This window comes from Sorex fumeus, unplaced genomic scaffold (genome assembly GCF_029834395.1).
Source record: "Sorex fumeus unplaced genomic scaffold, SorFum_2.1 ptg000131l, whole genome shotgun sequence".
Classification (NCBI taxonomy): Eukaryota; Metazoa; Chordata; class Mammalia; order Eulipotyphla; family Soricidae; genus Sorex; species Sorex fumeus.
Window position 1 is genome coordinate 34,363,908 of NW_026606188.1, and position 19,713 is coordinate 34,383,620.

General features: G+C 43.0%; 2 pseudogenes; both read left to right on the forward strand.

Moving 5' to 3' along the window:
• Positions 1-1,705: 1,705 nt before the first annotated feature.
• Positions 1,706-4,497, forward strand: LOC130046059 (craniofacial development protein 2-like; annotated as a pseudogene).
• An 8,743-nt stretch (positions 4,498-13,240) lies between these two features.
• LOC130046102 (craniofacial development protein 2-like) overlaps positions 13,241-19,713 on the forward strand; it is a 37,831-nt pseudogene continuing 31,358 nt past the window's right edge.

The window sequence follows — 19,713 nt, forward strand, 5'->3', positions numbered from 1 at the left end:
CGTCATCAAAGTGGAGGTGGTGTAGTTGCCGACCATCTATCTTCATTCCCATTCCTTCCCATTCCAGTCGTCGCATGACGTTCTCAAGGGTGGCACTGAAGAGTTTCGGTGAAATGGTATCACCCTGCCGAACCCCTATCTTAACGTCAATGATCGCTTCTTTGTAGAAGGGTGAGATCCTGGTAGTGAATCCATAATACAGCTCATGGAGGATCCTGATGTATTAAGTATGAATTCCCTGATTGGCTAGGACTTTAATGACTGCTTCTGTCTCAACAGAATCAAAGGCCTTCTTTAAATCAATGAACATTAGGCACAGCGGCATCTTGAACTCCTGAGAAACCTCAATGAGCTTGGTTACTGTGTGGATATGGTCAATCCTACTTCCGCTACCCATCTGCCGCCACACTCCAGGATGCTTTCCGGATGCTTGGGCCGAGACTCATGCACGACTGAAGCCCCACAGAACAAGATAAGCGGAACTCTGAGACCTTGGACTCCAGGCTCAACGGACCTGGGGACAGAGATCCTCTGCCTGCTCCCACCAACCACAGGTGACAAAGGGATTAAAACCAGGAGCCCCACCCTACTCTGTCCTGTCTGCTTCCACCTGCGACCCAGGGATTGGATTATGCACAGAAGACCCACCCTACCCCTACAATCACAAATCACAAATCATCCTGTTAATCGTCGATTGCCTCGAGCAGGCCCCAGTAACGTCTCCTTCATCCTAGCCCTGAGATTATATTCAAGGCTCTTTAGGAGAATGAGACCCATCATTGTTACTGGTATTTGGCATATTGGGTACGACACAGGGAGTTTACCAGACTCTGCCGTGTGGGCAGGCTACATTCAGTAGCCTGCCAGTTTGTCCAAAGTAGGAATGAGATAATAAGATGTCATAATAGGATGTCGCACGGCCGCGAATGCGGTTGCGTGGTTCCGGAAGCTGGTTTTTATAGTCTCTGAGTCTTGGCCGTTGATGGGATTACACAGCGCCAGGGGGCCAGTTGGTGGGTGTGACCCCCGCCTACTGGAATTTGGAGGATCTGGGTGGAGGATGCTCGGCCCAAATCCGAGTAGGCTTGGAGATCTCGGTCCTGGAAGCTGCGTGACTTTGTCCCTCTGCCAGTACCTTCATGTGTGCGGAGAGTGGTCTCAGCATGGTGGTGGCTGGTCCTGGAGGTCTTTGGCTGCTGGAGCCCTGGTCTGGCTGCTGGAGCCCTGGTCTTTGGCTGCTGGAGCCCTACCCCTACAGGTACCAGATAAATACCTCACTGGCAGAGCTCCACTATCTCCATTATCTCTACTACCCAGCTGCTGCTATGCTTCAGGATGCTTTCGGAACGCGTGGCCGGAATATAACACACTTAATACCCATCTTCCAAGATTGCTGCACCATATTTGATAGGGTCCAAATATGGTTTTAGCCATGGGAACACCTTCAAGGGCGATTAGAGGCTGCCCCAGAAGCCTCTATCCCTCTCAGAGAGCCTGGAAAGCTACCGAGAGTATTCCACCCACATGGCAGAGCGTGGCAAGCTATCCATTGTGTATTCGATATGCCCAAATCAGTAATTACAATGGGTCTCATTTCCTGGACCCTGAAGGAGTCACCAATATGGCAGCGTTGAGAAGGATGAGAAAGGAGAGGCTGATAAAACCTCAACGCCGAACTAGGCTGCAGAAATGAAGAAAGACAAAAATGATTGTCTGTACTTTCAATGCACGTATGCTAGCACCAGATGCATCCATCGAGGGCCTGATGGTACAAGCATGAAAGATCAAGTACAATATCATTGGTCTGATGGAGACAAGAAGGCATCAATCACATCATGCCGTTTTCGACACTGGAGAAGAACTTTTCCATAGAACATGCAATAGAAGAGGCATCAGGAGCATTGGTGTCCTTGTCAACACGAACTTGGCCATGAGCATTGATTCATTTGAATGCCTAACAACTCAAATTGGGCAATTACACTTGAGTAGATGTGGCTCACTGCCAGCAGTTTCTGTCTTCGTTGTCTACTCACCAACATTCAATTATGATGAAGGAGAAATTGAGAAGTTCTACATTGAGCTGGAGAAGTTCTATAAAGAAGATCACACCTTCTACAAGATCATTGTTGGTGATTTTAATGCCAAGATAGGACTGAGAAGATCTTGAAGTACTGATCTGGGTAATTGTTAGTAAGTTTAGTAATCCAATGCCAAGGGTTTTGCAGGGAAAAGTCAGGTTTTCATATGGATCCACAGGAACAGGGGAATCTTGTACTTAACCATTCCCCTAAGTTCCAATGCTTACTTCAGAAGTCTTTAGCTGACTTTATCCTGGCCCTCTATAGAGACTGTGTGTTGTGTGCAAGCAGTAGTAAAATATCAAGTTCTTGGTGGTGTATGTTAGTGGAGTCCATTAACTGGAACTAATATTTTCTATAGTTATATAATAATTTTTTATTATTCTATTCATTGTACCAGCCCTGAGAAAGGTCAATTACAAATGTCTTTGTTAAATGGGCTTTTTATTTAATTAATTTGATATCTTTTACTTTGAGTGGTTGATTGTAAAATTATATGCAATTGAAAATAATTAAACTTCATTCTCACCCTAATAGTTCAAAATTCTTCAATTGAAATGTTCCATAAGGCTCACATAAGCATAATTATTTTTGTTACCTTTATAATCTAAAATAATGACTTTATCTACTATTGCCCAGACATTAGTTTTTTTTCTGAAGATACTTTCCTAATCCCTGTCCAAAGTCACGGTCACGGTCCTCCCATTGTTCATCGATTTGCTCGAGCAGGCCCAGTAACATCTCCATCATGAGACTGTTACTGTATTTGGCATACTGAATACATCACGGGTAGCTTGCCAGGCTCTGCCGTGCGGGCAAGATACTCTCGGTAGCTTGCCGGGCTCTCCAAGAGGGGCAGAGGAATCAAACTCGGGTCGGCCATGTTGACTGCTTGTAAGGCTAATGCCCTACCGCTGTGCTATCGCTCCAGCTTGTCCAAAGTAAGTCAATTTTTTTTACCACTCCAGAAACTACAACAAAATAGTAGTCATAGTATGAAATATAATGCCTTTAAAAATTAAAGAAGTGATCTATCACATCTTAGTCTTCTTAGTGGTGAGAGTTATAAAATGCAATACATATTCTTTTACCACAGCCCTAGAATTTGGAATAAAATAGATATCATGAATTTGAAAGTTCTTAATACACTTTCTTGCTAGGTATGGAAGGAATTTGCTTCCCCCAGGTCAAGAGCTACATATTGTCCACCTGAGGTCAAATAACCTGGTCACAGAAATTAAAATTCTGAAGATAGTGCTGAAGTAGAGGCTAAATTCATATTCTTTTCTATATTATGATTACATCCTTTATGCCTTTATGGGTTGCACAGTGTTTTCTACCACCTCATTCATATGTCTATAAAGCAAAATTGTTTTTCTGGTATAATCTTATTGGAGGCGGGTTTAATATTTTAAACCTTTTGTTTTTTATTTTAAATTTCTTACATGAAAAGTCTCACACCAAAAATGAGTAACCTCTCTGTGAGTTAAGAAAAAATATGATGTAGGAACAAATATGAATATAATAATTATGCATTCAAATTCCTGATAGATTTTTAAGGGGTAAATTATTTAGAACAAATATCCATTGCTTGTATTTATACATCTCTATTGTTAAAAGAGGAGGAGAGATCCAAGATTTCGAATTCTGAGTTATCAGCAATGTGTGATTTATTTATTTATTTTTTTGCTAGGGGAGAGAGGGAGTTGGGACAAACCTGGCTGCACTCAGGGAGTACTCTTGTTTCTGTGCTCATTGACTAATCCTGGGTGAGCTCATATGTCTGGAACTGAACACAAGCACAACAGGGAAGGCAAATGTCTTTCTCACTGTAATATTTCTCCATCCCCCACAAGATAGCTTTTAATACTCTTGTCATATATTAATTACTTAGTGGTAATAATAGCGACACTCAAGGTATGATGTGTGCCTTTCTCTTGGGATTTTAAGTCTGAGAACTATCTTGATTCTGAAAAGGAGTTAAAGAATTCTTGATTAAACGGTTCCTCAGTTTTAGGCCATCTTTGGATAATCTACAGCTATCATTTTAATATTATTATAAGTTGAATAGTGATTTTGATGTGTAAGTCTCTTGCTTCTAGAGACAATGTATTTTGCACATTTTCATAATTCTCTGTCTGAGTTCATCATGTTGACCAAGACCATCCATTGTTACTCACAGTTCCAGAAGGCAGAATCTAAACGTTGGACATGGAAGTCTCCCGGTGGACGATTCCACAACGAAATAGACCACATCATATCCAATAGCCAGTTTTGCCTGACCGATGACGCTGTTGTACCAAAATTCCGAACGGGATCGGACCACCATCTCCTTCGTGCAAAATTCTACTTCACAGAGCGGGGAGAAAGGGCTGCAAAGTTTAAAAAGAGAACTCCCAGAACGACCACCAACTGGGAGCTCTTTGGCACTATTGTGGCAACATGGGAAGATGCCATTGTTGACAACATTGACGAGGAATACGATCGACTGGTTCAGCACCTCCATGAATGTGCGAGAAACGCCAAGAAAGAGATAGCCACAAAAAAAATGCCTGTCTTCGAAAACTCTTGAGCTAATTCGCCAGCATGGTTTGGCGCATGCCTCAGGCAACAGCAAGCTAATGTCCGAGCTCGGAAAGCAGTGCAGAGATGCGATCAAGGAAGACCTCAAAGAGAGAAGAGCAGAAGTGCTGGTAGATGCGGCAGAAGCCGGGAAAAGTATTCGTAATGCCCGCCTGTCCTTTGCCAACTACAAGACCAAGATGACTGCCCTCTGATATCCTGATGGATCCATCACATCCTCCAGAACAGCAATGGAGAAGATTATCCATGACTTCTACTCATGGATAATTTTCTCTTCGATAGCCATGTCCACTTGCCGACATACCAAATCCCACAGGATGGATATGTCATTCCTAACGTTCTCCCTTCTGAAATCCGACACGCCATTTCATCGGTAAAGAAACGAACAGCACCCAGCCCAGACAAGGTCAGACCTGAACACCTGAAGAACCTGCCGTCAGTACTCATCAATACACTGGCTTGGCTCTTCACACACTACCTGTCTGAATGCAAGGTTCCATCCTAATGGAAAACCAGCAGGACTGTACTACTGTTCAAGAAGGGAGACATCCATGACATTGGCAACTATTGCCCAATCTGCCTATTGTCTGTCATCTACAAGTTGTTCACTCAAGTCATCCTAAATAGGATTGGCAGAACACTAGATGAAGGACAACCCTGTGAGCAAGCCGGGTTCTGCAAAGGATTCAACACCATTGACCATATCCACACAATAATCAAGCTCATTGAGGTTTCTCGGGAGTTCAAGATGCCACTCTGTTTAACGTTCATTGACTTAAAGAAGGCCTTTGATTCTGTTGAGATGGAAGCGGTCATTGAAGCCCTAGCCAATCAGGGCATTCAAGCCCAATACATCAAGATCCTCCATGAGCTGTATTGCGGATTCACTACCAGGATCTCACCATTCTACAAAGAAGTGATTATCGGTGTCAAGAGAGGGGTTCAGCAGGGTGATACCATTTCACCGAAACTCTTCAGTGCCACCCTTGAGAACATCATGCGACGACTGGAATGGGAAGGAATGGGAGTGAAGATAGATGGTTGACAACTACATCACCTCCACTTTGCTGATGACATTGTTTTAATAACACCAAACATCAGCCAAGCAGCACAAATGCTGGCCGACTTTGACCGTGAGTGTGGAAAGGTAGGACGACAGCTGAATCTTATGAAGACAATGTTTACGAGAAACAGCCTTGTTCCTGACGCCCCATTTGCTCTCAATGGAACGACCATCTCCGAATGCAACAGCTATGTGTACCTAGGTCGAGATGTTAACATGACAAATGACCTGGCACTCGAGCTGTGCAGGAGGAAGAGAGCAGCTTGGAATGCCTTCAAGAATGTCGAAGAAATAGCTAAGAGGACAAAGAACCTGCGGCTCCAGGCACATCTCTTTGATTCCACTGTTCTTCCTGCGTTAACATATGCCTCAGAGACCTGGACCCTACACAAACAGATGAGAATACTATTCAGGTCTCTCAAAGAAGAATTGAAAGAGCTATGCTTGGAATATCACATTTCACTCAAATGAGAGAAAGAATCCAGAGTTCCGACATCCGTCAACGATCAAGAGTCAGGGACGCTGTCTCATTTTCCAAGGTGTCAAAAATCAGATGGGCTGGTCACGTAATGAGATTTAAAGACGACCACTGAACTAGAGCTGATACCGACTGGATTCCACGAGATGTCAAAAGACCGCGTGGCCGTCCACCTACCAGATAGTCAGACTTCTTCATCAAGATCATGAACGATCAGTTTGAGGCTCTTCATGTTCCCAGAGCGAACAGATGCTATTGGGACAAATGGAGACATTACTGGCGACTGCTCAAGCAAATCGACGACTAACGGGAAGTTAAGTGATTAAGTGAATTCTCTGTACCCTCAGACACAAATATGCTCTTCATTTTTACCACTTGTCACTAAATTCTAAAAAAATTTAAGTGTTCACAGAGGAGCAGCAAAGAGGAAGATAGTACTCTAGAACAAGAAAAACATGACCACCATTGACTGAGCTCATCCAGAATCCTTTCTCGCAGTGAGAGGGGTACACTGATAATATACTGAAGAAATAGCACAAATCCCCACCATGAGGAGTGGATGAAGAAAAGAGTCCAGGAGCCTCAACAGGGATGACCCACAAATACGATCTCTTTGATAAAGAATTCAGAGATGAAATGCTGAGGACAATCAATGAACTCAAAAAAATGGTGGAACAGACAACCAGTAAATTAAAGAAGGACATGAAAGAAATAGTGGAACAGACAGCCAAGAAAATACAGGAATAAATGAGAGCAGAAATAAGAAATCGACAAACAGAAGTGTCACTAATAAAGCATTCAGGAGATAAAATGAAAAACTCGGTGGGTGCCCTCAATAGTAGAATAACTACAGCTAAAGGCAGAATCAGTGAGCTTGGGGGACATCACAACAGAAACCAAAGAAATTCAAAAGATCATCAAAGATTACTTTGAAAGTTTGTATGTCATGAAACAAGAGGACCTACAAGAAGTGGATAAATTTCTGGATTCCTATAATCTCCCAAGGCTGAACCAAGAATATTTGGAATACCTGAATAGAGCTGTTACCATCAAGGAAATTAAAACTGTAATCAAAAGTCTTCCCAAAAACAAAAACCCATTTCCAGATGAATACACTAGCGAATTCTTCCAAATATTTAGAGGACCAGTTCTTTTCAAGCTTTTCCAGGAAATTGAAGAAACAGAAGTACTCCCAAACAGTTTCTATGAGGCACATATCACCCTAATACCAAAAGAAAACAGACACCACAAAAAAAAGAAAATTACAAGCCAATATCCCTGATGAACATGGATGCAAAGATTCTCAACAAAATATTAGCAAATAGAACAACTATTCAACAACTCATCAAAAGGGTCATACACCATGACCAAGTGGGATTCATTCAGGGATGCAAGGATGGTTTAACATTCAGAAGTCAATCACATAATCCATCATATCAATAAAAGAAAAGATATAAAGCATATGATCATATCAATAGATGCAGAGAAAGCATTTGACAAGATTCAGCATCTGTTTATGATGAAAACTCTCACCAAAATGAGTGTTGAAGGAATTTTCCTCAATATAGTCAAAGACATATACCACAAGCCTATGGCAGGTATTATCCTCAATGGGGAAAAACTAAGAGCCTTCCATCTAAGATCAGGGACAAGACAAGGATGCCCACTTACACCATTTCTGTTTAATATATTACTGGAAGTACTTGCAATAGCAATTAGATGAGAGAAAGATATTAAGGCATCCAGATAGGAAAGGATGGAATCAAGCTCTCACTATTTGAAGATGATGTGATACTGTATTGAGAGAATCCTAAAGCCTCTACCAAGAAGCTCCTAGAAACAATAGACTTGCATAGTAAAGTCCCAGGCTATAAAATCAATACCCAAAAGTCCTTGGCTTTCCTATACACAAATAATGAGAGAGAAGAAAGTGACATGAAAAAAGCAATCCTGTTCACAATCATGCCTCAGAAAATCAAATACCTTGAAATCAGCTTAACTAAGAAGGTAAAAAGCAAACTACAAAAATGCTACTTCAAGAAGTAAAAGAGAACAAGAAGAAATGGAAATATATCCCCTGCTCATGTATTGGGAGAATTAACAGTGTCAAATAACAGTACTCCCCAGAACATTATACAAATTCAATGTGATCCCTATATAAGAATACCCATGACATTCTTCAAAGAAATGGATCAAACACTCCTGAAATTCATATAGAAAAACAAGCCCCCGAAAATATCCAAAGCAATTCTTGAGAAAAAAAAAAGATGGGAGACATCACCTTCCCCAACCTCAAACTCTACTACGAAGTGTTAATAATTATTGGAATATGGCATTGGAGCAAAGGCAAAGCCACAAACCAGTGGAACAGTGTGGAATATCCTTACACACACCCTCAAATACATGATCATCTAATCTTTGATAAGGGAGTAAGAAATGTGAAGTGAAACAAGGAAAGCCTCTTTAACAAATGGTGCTGGCAAAACAAGACAGCTACATGCAAAAAATGGGCTCAGAACTCTACCTAACACATTGGACAAAAGTCAGATCAAAATGAATTAAAACCTCAACATCATACAAGAATCCATCAGGTACATTGAAGACAAGGTTGCCAAACCCTCCACAACATTGATGCTAAAGAAATGCCACTGACCAAGCAAGTGAAAACAGATATAAACAAATGGGACTATCTTAAAATAAGAAGCTTCTGTACCTCAAAAAAAAAAAAAAACCAGTGACCAGAATACAAAGACACTATACAAAATGTGAAAGGATATTCACCCAATACCCATCTGATAAGGGGTTAATATCAAGAATATACAAGGCACTAGTTGAACTCTAGAGGAAGAAAACAGCCAATCCCATCAGAAAATGGGGCGATTAAATGAACAGACACTTTCTCAACAAGAAATTCAAATGGCCAAAAGGCACATGAAAAAATGCTCTTCATCACTAATCATCAGGGAGATGCAGATCAAACAACAGTGAGCTATCATCTCACACCACAGAGACTAGACACATCCAAAAGAACAAAAACAACCAGTGTTGGCATGGGTTTGGGGAGAACTCCTTTACTGCTGGTTTGAATGCCGACTGGTTCAGTCCTTTTGGAAAACAATATGGATATTTCTCAACAAATTAGAAATGGATCTCCCATTTTGACCAGCAGTGCCACTTCTGGGAATATATCCCGGAGATGCAAAAAATTGCAGTAGAAATGACATCTGCATTTGTATGTTTATTGCAGCACTATTCACAGTAGTCAGAATCTGAAAAAAAACCAAGTGCAGAGAACAGATGACTGATTAAAGAAACACTGGTACATCTATGTAGCACTGTAGCACTGTAGCACTCTCCTCCTATTGTTCATTTATTTGCTAAAGTGGGCACCAGTAACATTTCCATTGTGAAACTTGTTGCTACTGTTTTTGGCATACCGAATATGTCACAGGTAGCTTGCCAGGCTTTTCCACGAGGGCAGAATACTCTTGGTAGCTTGCTGGGCTCTCCTAGAGGGGTGGAGGAATCGAACCCAGGTCGACCGCTTCAACGCAAACATCCTACCTGCTGTGCTATCCCTCTTACCTGGTACATCTATGCAATGGAATAATGTGCAACTGTTAGAAAAGATGAAGTCATGAAATTTGCATATATGTGGTTCAACATGGAGAGTATAATGCTGAGTGAAATGAGTCAGAGAGAGAGGGACAGACATTGAAGGACTGCATTCATTTGTGGAATATAAAGTAACATAATGGGAGGATAACAACCAAGAATAGTAGAGATAAGGGCCAGGAGTATCCCTCCATGACTTGGAATCAAGCTTCACATGCTGGGGAAAAAGGTCAGTGGGAGAGAGAAGGAACCACCAAGTAAATAATGCTTGGAAGGCTCACTCAGGATGGGGGATCTGTGCTGAAAGCAGACTATGGACCGAACATAATGACCATTTAGTATCCATATTGCAAACCATAACACCCAAAAGAAGAGAGAGACTAAAAGGGAATGTGCCTGCCACAGAGGCAGGAGGTGATGGGGGGGGGGGGTGCAGGAGGAATACTGGGAACATTTAAAAAAAAGATACAAAATTTAAGTGTTCATAAGCAAGGTTTTTGACATTTTATTTATAACTTCATATCTATCACTTAATCACTTAACTTCCCGTTAGTCGTCTATTTGCTCGAGCGGGCGCCAGTAACGTCTCCATTTGTCCCTGTCACGTGCTAGTGTAGCCCAATGGCATCTGTTCGCTCTGGGAACATGAAGGGCCTCAAACCGATCGTTCATGATCTTGACGAAGAAGTCTAACCATCTGGTAGGTGGGCGGCCACGCGGTCTATTGACATCCTGTGGAAACCAGTCGGTAACAGCTCTAGTCCAGCGGTCATCTTTAAATCTCATTACGTGACCAGCCCATCTGATTTTCGACACCTTGGCAAATGAGACAGCGTCCCTAATTCTTGATCTACGGATGTCAGAACTCTGGATTCTTTCTCTCATTTCAGTGAAACGTGATATTCCAAGCATAACTCTTTCTATTCTTCTTTGGGAGACCTGAATAGCGTTCTCGTCTTGTTTGCATAGGGCCCAGGTCTCTGAGGCATATGTTAATGCAGGAAGAACAGTGGAACCAAAGAGATGTGCCCAGAGCTGGAGGTTCTTCATCCTCTTATCTATTTCTTCGACGTTCTTGAAGGCGTTCCAAGCCGCTCTCTTCCTCCTGCGCAGCTCGGGTGCCAGGTCATTTGTCATGTTGACCTCTCGTCCTAGGTACACATAGCTGTTGCATTCGGAGATGGTCGTTCCGTTGAGAGCGAATGGGGCGTCAGGAACGAGGCTGTTTCTCATAAACATTGTCTTCATAAGATTCAGCTGTAGTCCGACCTTTCCACACTCATGGTCAAAGTCGGCCAGCATTTGTGCCGCTTGGCTGTTTGGTGTTATTAAAACAATGTCATCAGCAAAGCGGAGGTGGTGTAGTTGCCGACCATCTAGACCATCTATCTTCACTCCCATTCCTTCCCATTCCAGTCGTTGCATGATGTTCTCGAGGGTGGCACTGAAGAGTTTCGGTGAAATGATATCACCCTTCCGCACCCTCTTGACATCAACGATCACTTCATTGTAGAATGGTGAGATCCTGGTAGTGAATCTGCAATACAGCTCACGGAGGATCCTGATGTATTGGGCTTGAATGCCCTGATTGGCTAGGGCTTCAACGACCGCTTCCATGTCAACAGAATCAAAGGCCTTCTTTAAATCAATGAACATTAAACAGAGCGGCATCTTGAACTCCCGAGAAACCTCAATGAGCTTGGTTATCGTGTGGATATGGTCGATGGTGCTGAATCCTTTGTGGAACCCGGCTTGCTCGCATGGTTGTCCTTCATCTAGTGTTCTGCCAATCCTAATTAGGATGACTCGAGTGAACAAATTGTAGATGACAGACAATAGGCAGAGCGGGCGATAGTTGTCAATGTCATGGATGTCTCCCTTCTTGAACAGTAGTACGGTCCTGCTGGTTTTCCATTGGGACGGAACCTTGCATTCAGACAGGTAGCAAGTGAAGAGCCGAGCCTGTGTATTGATGAGTACTGACGGCAGGTTCTTCAGGTGTTCAGGTCTGACCTTGTCTGGGCCGGGTGCTGTTTGGACAGGCGGGCGTTACGAATACTTTTCCCCGCTTCTGCCGCATCTACCAGTACTTCTGCTCTTCTCTCTTTGAGGTCTTCCTCGATCACATCTCTGCACTGCTTTGCGAGCTCGGACGTTAGCTTGCGGTTGCCTGAGGCATGCGCCAAACCACGATGGCGATTTAGCTCAAGAGTTTTTAAAGATAGGCGATTTTTTTGTGGCTATCTCTCTCTTGGCATTCCTCGCACATTCATGGAGGTGCTGAACCAGTCGATCGTATTCCTCGTCAATGTTGTCAACAATGGCATCTTCCCATGTTGCCGCAATAGTACCAAAGAGTTCCCAGTTGGTGGTCATTCTGGGAGTTCTCTTTTTGAACTTTGCAGCCCTTTCTCCCTGCTCTGTGAAGTAGAATTTTGCACGAAGGAGACGGTGGTCTGATCACGTTCGAAATTTTGGGACAACAGCGACATCAGTCAGGCAAAACCGTCGATTGAATATGATGTGGTCTATTTCATTGTGGAATCGTCCACCGGGAGACTTCCATGTCCATCGTTTAGATTCTGCCTTTTGGAACTGTGAGTTACCATGAATGGTCTTGGTTGACATGATGAACTCAGACAGTCTCTCACCCTGTTCGTTCCATTCTAGGCCATGGGTCTACTTCCACTACTTCCACTACCCAGCTGTCGCCACACTTCAGGATGCTTTCTGGACCCGCGTCGCAGCTCCGGCCGAGACTCACGCACAACTGAAGACCCACAGAACAAGATAAGCGGAACTCTCTGAGACCTTGGACTCCAAGCTTGGCAGACCCAGGGATAGAGCTTCTCTGCTTGCTCCCACCAACCACAGGTGACAAAGGGATTCTAATCAGGAGCCCCACCCTACCCTGCCCTGTCTGCTTCCATCAACCACCCAGGGATCGAATTGGGTACAGGAGACCCACCCTACCCAGACAAATACCCCACTGGCAGACTTCCACTATCGACACTACTTCCACTACCTAGCCGTCGCCACACTTCTGGATGCTTTCTGGACCCTTTGCGGCTTTGCGGCCGCGCGACACATCATAAGACACTAAATACCCATCTTCCGGAATTGTCGTACCATATTTGATAAGGTTCAAATATGGTAACACCTACAAGGGTGATTAGAGGTCGCCCCAAAAACCTCTATCCCTCTCGCAAAGACAGGCAAGCTACCGAGAGTATTTCGCCCGCACGGAAGAGCCTGGCAAGCTATCCGTTGTGTATTCGATATGCTAAAACCAGTAACTACAAGTGGTCTCATTCACCCGACCCTGAAGGCTTCACCGACATGGCAGCACTGAGAAGGATGAGAAAGGAGAGGCTGACAAAATCTCAAGGCCGACCTAGGCTGCCACAACGAAGGAAGACAAAAATGATCGTCTGTACTTTCAATGCACGTACGCTAGCATCAGATGCATCCATTGAGGACCTGATGGTACAAGCACGAATGATCAAGTACGACATCATTGGTCTGACCGAGACAAGAAGGCACGAATCTCACCATGCCGTTTTCGACACTGGAGAAGAATTGTTCCTCGGAACATGCGATAAAAGAGGTGTTGGAGGCGTAGGTGTCCTTGTCAACACAAACTTGGCCAAGAGCATTGATTCATTCGAATGCATAACAACCTGAATCGGACGTTTACATTTGAATAGATGTGGCTCACTGCCTGCAGTTTCTATCTTCGTTGTCTACGCACCAACATCTCATTATGATGAAAGAGAAATCGAGAAGTTCTACATGGAGCTAGAGAAGTTCTATAATGAAGACCACACCTTCTACAAAATCATTGTGGGTGATTTTAATGCCAAGATAGGACCGAGAAGATCAGCTGAAGAACTTCACATTGGGAACTTCATATCTATAAGTTCCAAAATATATTTTCAAAATATTATGTTACATCACATGCTTATTTCATGTAAATTCATCCATTATAAACTTCTGTTTAATCCTGAATAATAAAGAAATTCATGATCTTTAAAATCGACGATTGCTTATGGAGATATTTGTAAAGTAAAATGTGTCAATAAATGTATGCATATATTCGGAAAAAACAGCAAATTAATTCGCCCTACATACACATCACTTGATCACTTGATATCCTGATACTCATCGATTTGCTCGAGTGGGCACCAGTAATTTCTCCATTCATCCCTATTTTGTGCTAGTGTAGCCCAATGGCATCTGCTCCTTCTAGAAACATAAAGAGCCTCAAACCGATTGTTCATGATCTTGATGAAGAATTCTGACCATCTCGTAGGTGGACGTCCATGCCATCTTTTGACATCCTGTGGAATCCAGTCGGTAATGGCTCTCGTCCAGCGGTCATCTCTAAATCTCATTATGTCCAGCCCATCTGATGTTCAATGCCTTTGCAAACGAGACAGCGTCCCTGATTCTTGAGCATTGACAGAGGTCGGAATTCTGGATTCTTTCTCTCATTTGAGTTAAGCATGATACTCCAAGCATAGCTCTTTCGATTCCTCTTTGAGAGACCCGAATAGCATTCTCATCCTGTTTCCATAGGGCCCAGGTCTCTGAGGCGTATGTTAATGCACGAAGAACAGTGGAATCGAAGAGATGTGCTCAGAGCTGGAAGTTCTTCATTCTCTTAGTTATTTCTTCGATGCTCTTGAAGGCGTTCCAAGCCACTCTCTTCCTCCTGAACAACTCAGGTGCCAGTTCATTCATCATGTTGATTTCTCGACGTAGGTATACATAACTGTTGCATTCAAAGATGGTCATTATGTTGATAGTGAATGGAAGGTCAGGAACAAGGCTGTTTCTCATAAACATTGTCTTCGTAAAATTCAGCTGTAGTCCTACCTTTCCACACTCACGGTCAAAGTCAGCCAGCATGTGTGCCGCTTGGCTGATGTTTGGTGTTATTAAAACAATGTCATCAGCAAAGCGGAGGTGGTGTAGTTGCCGACCATCTATCTTCACTCCCATTCCTTCCCATTCCAGTCGTCGCATGATGTTCTCGAGGGTGGCACTAGAGAGTTTTGGTGAAATGGTATCACCCTCCCGAACCCCTCTCTTGACATCAATGATTACTTCTTTGTAGAATGGTGAGATCCTGGTAGTGAATCCGCGATACAGCTCACAGAGGATCTTGATGTATTGGGCTTGAATGCCCTGATTGGCTAGGGCTTCAATGACCGCTTCCATTTCAACAGAATCAAAGACCTTCTTTAAATCAATGAACGTTAGGCAGAGCAGCATCTTGAACTTCCGAGAAACCCAATGAGCTTGGTTATTGTGCGGATATGGTTGATGGTGCTGAATCCTTTTCAGAAACCGTCTTGCTCCCATAATTGTCCTTCATCTAGTGTTCTACCAATCATATTCAGGATGACTCAAATGAACAGCTTGCAGATGACAATAATAGGCAGTTTGGGCGATAGTTGCCAATGTCATGGATGTCTCCCTTCTTGTATAGTAGTACTGGCCTGCTGGTTTTCCATTAGGATGGAACCTTGCATTCAGGCAGGTAGTGTGTGAAGAGCCAAGCCAGTGTATTGATGAGTACTGACATTAGGTTCTTCAGGTGTTCAGGTCTGACCTTGTCTGGGCCAGGTGCTCTTTGTTTCTTTACCGATGAGATGGCATGTCGGATTTCAGAAGGGAGAACGTTGGGAACAACATATCCATCCTGCGGAATTTGGTATGTGGGCAGGAGGACATGGCTATTAAAGAGATTTGAGTAGAAGTCATGAAGAATCTCCATTGCCCTTTTGGAAGATGTGATAGATCCATCAGATGTCAGAGGGCAGTCATCTTGGTCTTGTAGTTGGTGAAGGACAGGCGGATGTTATGAATGCTTTTCCAGCACTTCTGCTCTTCTGTCTTTGAGGTCTTCTTTGATCAGTTCTCTGCACTGTTTTGCAAGCTTGGACGCTTGCTTGCAGTTGCCTGAGGCATGTGCTAAGCCACATTAGCAAATAAGCTCAAGAGTGTTCAAAGACAGGCATTTTTTTTATGTTTATCTCTCTCTTGGCGTTCCTCGCACAATTATAGATGTGCTGAACCAGTTGATCGTATTCCTCATCAATGCTGTCAATGTCGGCATCTTCACATGTTGAAGCAACAGATCCAAAGAGCTCCCAGTTGGTGGTTGTTCTGGAAGTTATCTTCTGAGCTTTGCATTCCTTTCTCCCCACTCTGTGAAGTAGAATTTTGCATGAAGGAGACTGTGGTATGATCTTGTTTGGAATTTGGGGATAACAGCAACATCAGTCAGGCAAAACCGTGGATTGAATGTGATGTGGTTAATTTCATTGTGGAACCATCCACCAGGAGATTCCCATGTCCAATGTTTAGATTTGACCTTCTGGAACTGTGAGTTACTATGGATGGTCTTGGTTGACATGATGGACTCAGACAGTCTGTCACCCTGTTCGTTCCATTCTAGGCCATGGGTCCTGATATGGAGTTCTTCGGCTGATCTTTTCAGTTCTATCTTGGCATTAAAATCACCGACAATGATCTTATAGAAGGTGTGGTCTTCTTTATAGAACTTCTCCAGCTCCATGTAGAAGTTCTCAATTTCTCCTTCATCATAATTGGATGTTGGTGAGTAGATAACGAAGATAGAAACTGCTGGCAGTGAACCACATCTATTCAAGTGTAATCGTCTGATTCGCGTTGTTAGGCATTCAAATGAATCAATGCTCGTAACTAAGTTTGTGTTGACAAGCTCACTGACACCATTGGCACATCTTTTGTCGCATGTTCCAAGGAACAGTTCTTCTCCAGTGTCAAAAACGGCGTGATGTGATTGATGCCTTCTTGTCTTCGTCAGACCAATGATGTGTTGTATACTTGTTCTTTCATGCTTGTACCATCAGGCCCTCGATGGATGCATCAGGTGCCAGCGTACGTGCTTTGAAAGTACAGACAGTCATTTTTGTCTTTCTTTGTTTTGCCAGCCTAGTTCGGCCTTGAGATTTATTACCCTCTCCTTCCACATCCTTCTCAATGCTGATATATTCAGGGTCAGGGGAATGAGACCCATTGTATTTACTGGATTTGGCATATCTAATACACCACGGATAGCTTGCCAGACTCTGCCATGTGGGTGGGATATTCTCAGTAGCCTGAAAACACAAATAAACTTTACAGGTATTCCTATTCAGGCATATATATGCTGGTATGATACTCTCTGTTGCCTGTCGGGTTCTCTGAGAGCGAGAATCAGAGAATAAGTAGTCACGTGGCCATGAATGCAGCAGCGCACTTCCAAGAGCTTGGTGTTATCATCTCTGGATTCTGGCTGTTGATGGGGTTACATGGTAGTTGGTGGGTGTAACTGTCTAGCTACTGGAAGGCCCAGTCCCGAACTATGCAGGCTTGGAGATCTCAGCATTGGGTCCCACACACTGTGTTCCTCTGCTGGTTCATCCAAGCATGTGGAGTGTGGTCTCAGCATGGCTTTGGCTAGATCCCGGAGGTCTTCAGCTGTCGGGCCCTGGTGAGGACCGCCAGGCACGGGGGTGGGAGACTCTGCTTTGCTTTTTTCCGGGAGCTTGGTGTTATAATCTCTAGATCCTGGCCATTGTCGGGGTTTCACGGCAGTTGGTGGGTAATAACTGTCTAGCTACTGGAAGGCATTGTGAATACTTTTCCTGGCTCCTGCCACATCAGCCAACACCGCTGCTCTTCTCGCTTTGAGGTCTTCGTTTATTGCTTCTCTGTACAGATTTGTGAGCTTGAATGTTATCTTATGATTGCTTGAAGCTCATGCTCAAGATAACCATCTATTTGTGGCTTTCCCACTCTCGGCATTTCTCTCACAGCCATGGAGGCACTGAACCAGTCAACCGTATTCCTCGTTGATGTTGTCAATGATAACATCTTTCCATATTGCCACAATACTGCCAAAGATATCCCAGTTGGTGTTTGTTCTGGGAGCTCTCTTCTTAAACTTTGCAGTCCTTTCTTCCTGCTCTCTGATGTAGAATCGTGGTCTGATCCCATTTGGAATTTTGGGACAACAGCGACATTGGTCAGGCAAAACCATCCATTGAATATGATGTCGTCAATTTCATTGTGGAACTGTCCACCAGGAGATTCCCATGTTCAACGTTTAGATTCAGCCTTCTGTAACTGCAGGTTACCATGGATGGTCTTGGTCAACATAATAAACTCAAACAATCTCCCACCCTGTTCGTTCCATTCTAGGTCGTTGGTCCCGATGTGGTGTTCTTCAGGCGACCTTCTCAGTCCTATCTTGCCATTACAATAACCAACAATGACCTTGTAGAATATATGGTCTTCTGGCTCCATGCAGAACCTCTCAGTTTCTTCTTTGTTGTAGTTGAATGCAGTGCTTAGGCGACTAAGACAGAAACTGCCAGCAACGAGCCACAACTGCTCAAACGTAAGCATCCGATTCTGGTTGTTAGGCATTCGAATGAATCAATACTCATGGCCAAGTTCATGTTTACGTGAATACTGACACCACCAACACCTCTACTGTTGCATGTTCCAAGGAACCGTTCTTCTTCAGTGTCGAAAATGTTGTGATATGATCTATATTTTCTTGTCTCGGTCAGACCAATGATGTAGTACTTGATCTTCTGTGCTTGCACCATCAGGTCCTTTATAGATGCTTCCAATGCCAGTTTATGTGCGTTAAAAGTGCAGATAGTTATTTTAGTTTTTCTTTGTTTTAGCAGACTAGTTTAACCCTGAGATTTTAGCAGCCTTTCCTTGTTCGTCTTTTCTATGCTGTTGTATTTTGGGTTCTTCCAAGGTCAGGGGAATTAGGCCCATTTTTTTACTGTTTTTGGCATATTGAATATGCCACAGGTAGCTTCTCAGGATCTGCCATGCAGGTGGCATATTGGTTCACTCTTGTCTGGTTAGCGCTGTTGCCAACTGCTCGCCACAATGAGACGGTGAATCATATGACACAACTATTCTACTTCTCTATATCTCTACAAAGAATACAAATTAAGATATGTACCCAACTTTTTCATTGTACTGTTTACACTACCTAAGTCATAGAAATACCAAATATCCCATGACAGACAAGTGGTATGCATACATAATAGAATTCAATGTGTCTAGTATAAAAGATGAAATCTTGCCTTTTGAGCCAGACATATATATCTTGTAATATGCTTTCCTTGCTTGTGACCTGCCTGTGTTTGTACCTTGAGGAATGCTAGAAGTGATCCCTGAGCACTGAGCCAGGAATAAATCCTTTCATTTTGGCTGTGACCCAAAATAAAAGCCAAATACCGTCAGGAGTAATACCTGAGTGAAGAGCCAGGAGTAACCCCTGTTCATCGCCAGCTGTGACTCAAATAGCAAAACAAAACAAAACAAAACAAAACAAAAAACAAAAAAAAAAACAAAAATAAAACAAAATAAAAGCCCAATGAACAAAGAAACCTTGCCCTCTGCTGTGACATCTGAATAACCAGGGAGGATCACGATGAATGCAAGGGAGAATGAGGAAGACAAGTCTAGATGATTTCATTCATGTCTGATATGGAAAGAAACAAAGAAAGGGAACAGACAAAATCAAACAGAAACAAAGCCTTAAACTTTATTATCACAAATGAAGGTACCACATTGAAATGGGAGAGTGAGTTGCAATAGGCAATAGTATAGGGATGTTGGCATTTTAGTGATGAGTGACCAGATACTACTGTACGCTTAAAACTTATAAACATGTGCAATCTTCTAAACTAATGTTTACAAGATTAAACATTAAGATAAATACGATACAAATTCTCAATAAAAATAAATACATAAGTTAAAATGAAAACATTTTCCTCCCTTTAATATATGCTGGGAAAGGAAAGGAGTCCAATGGGTGGTGTTCTTGTCTT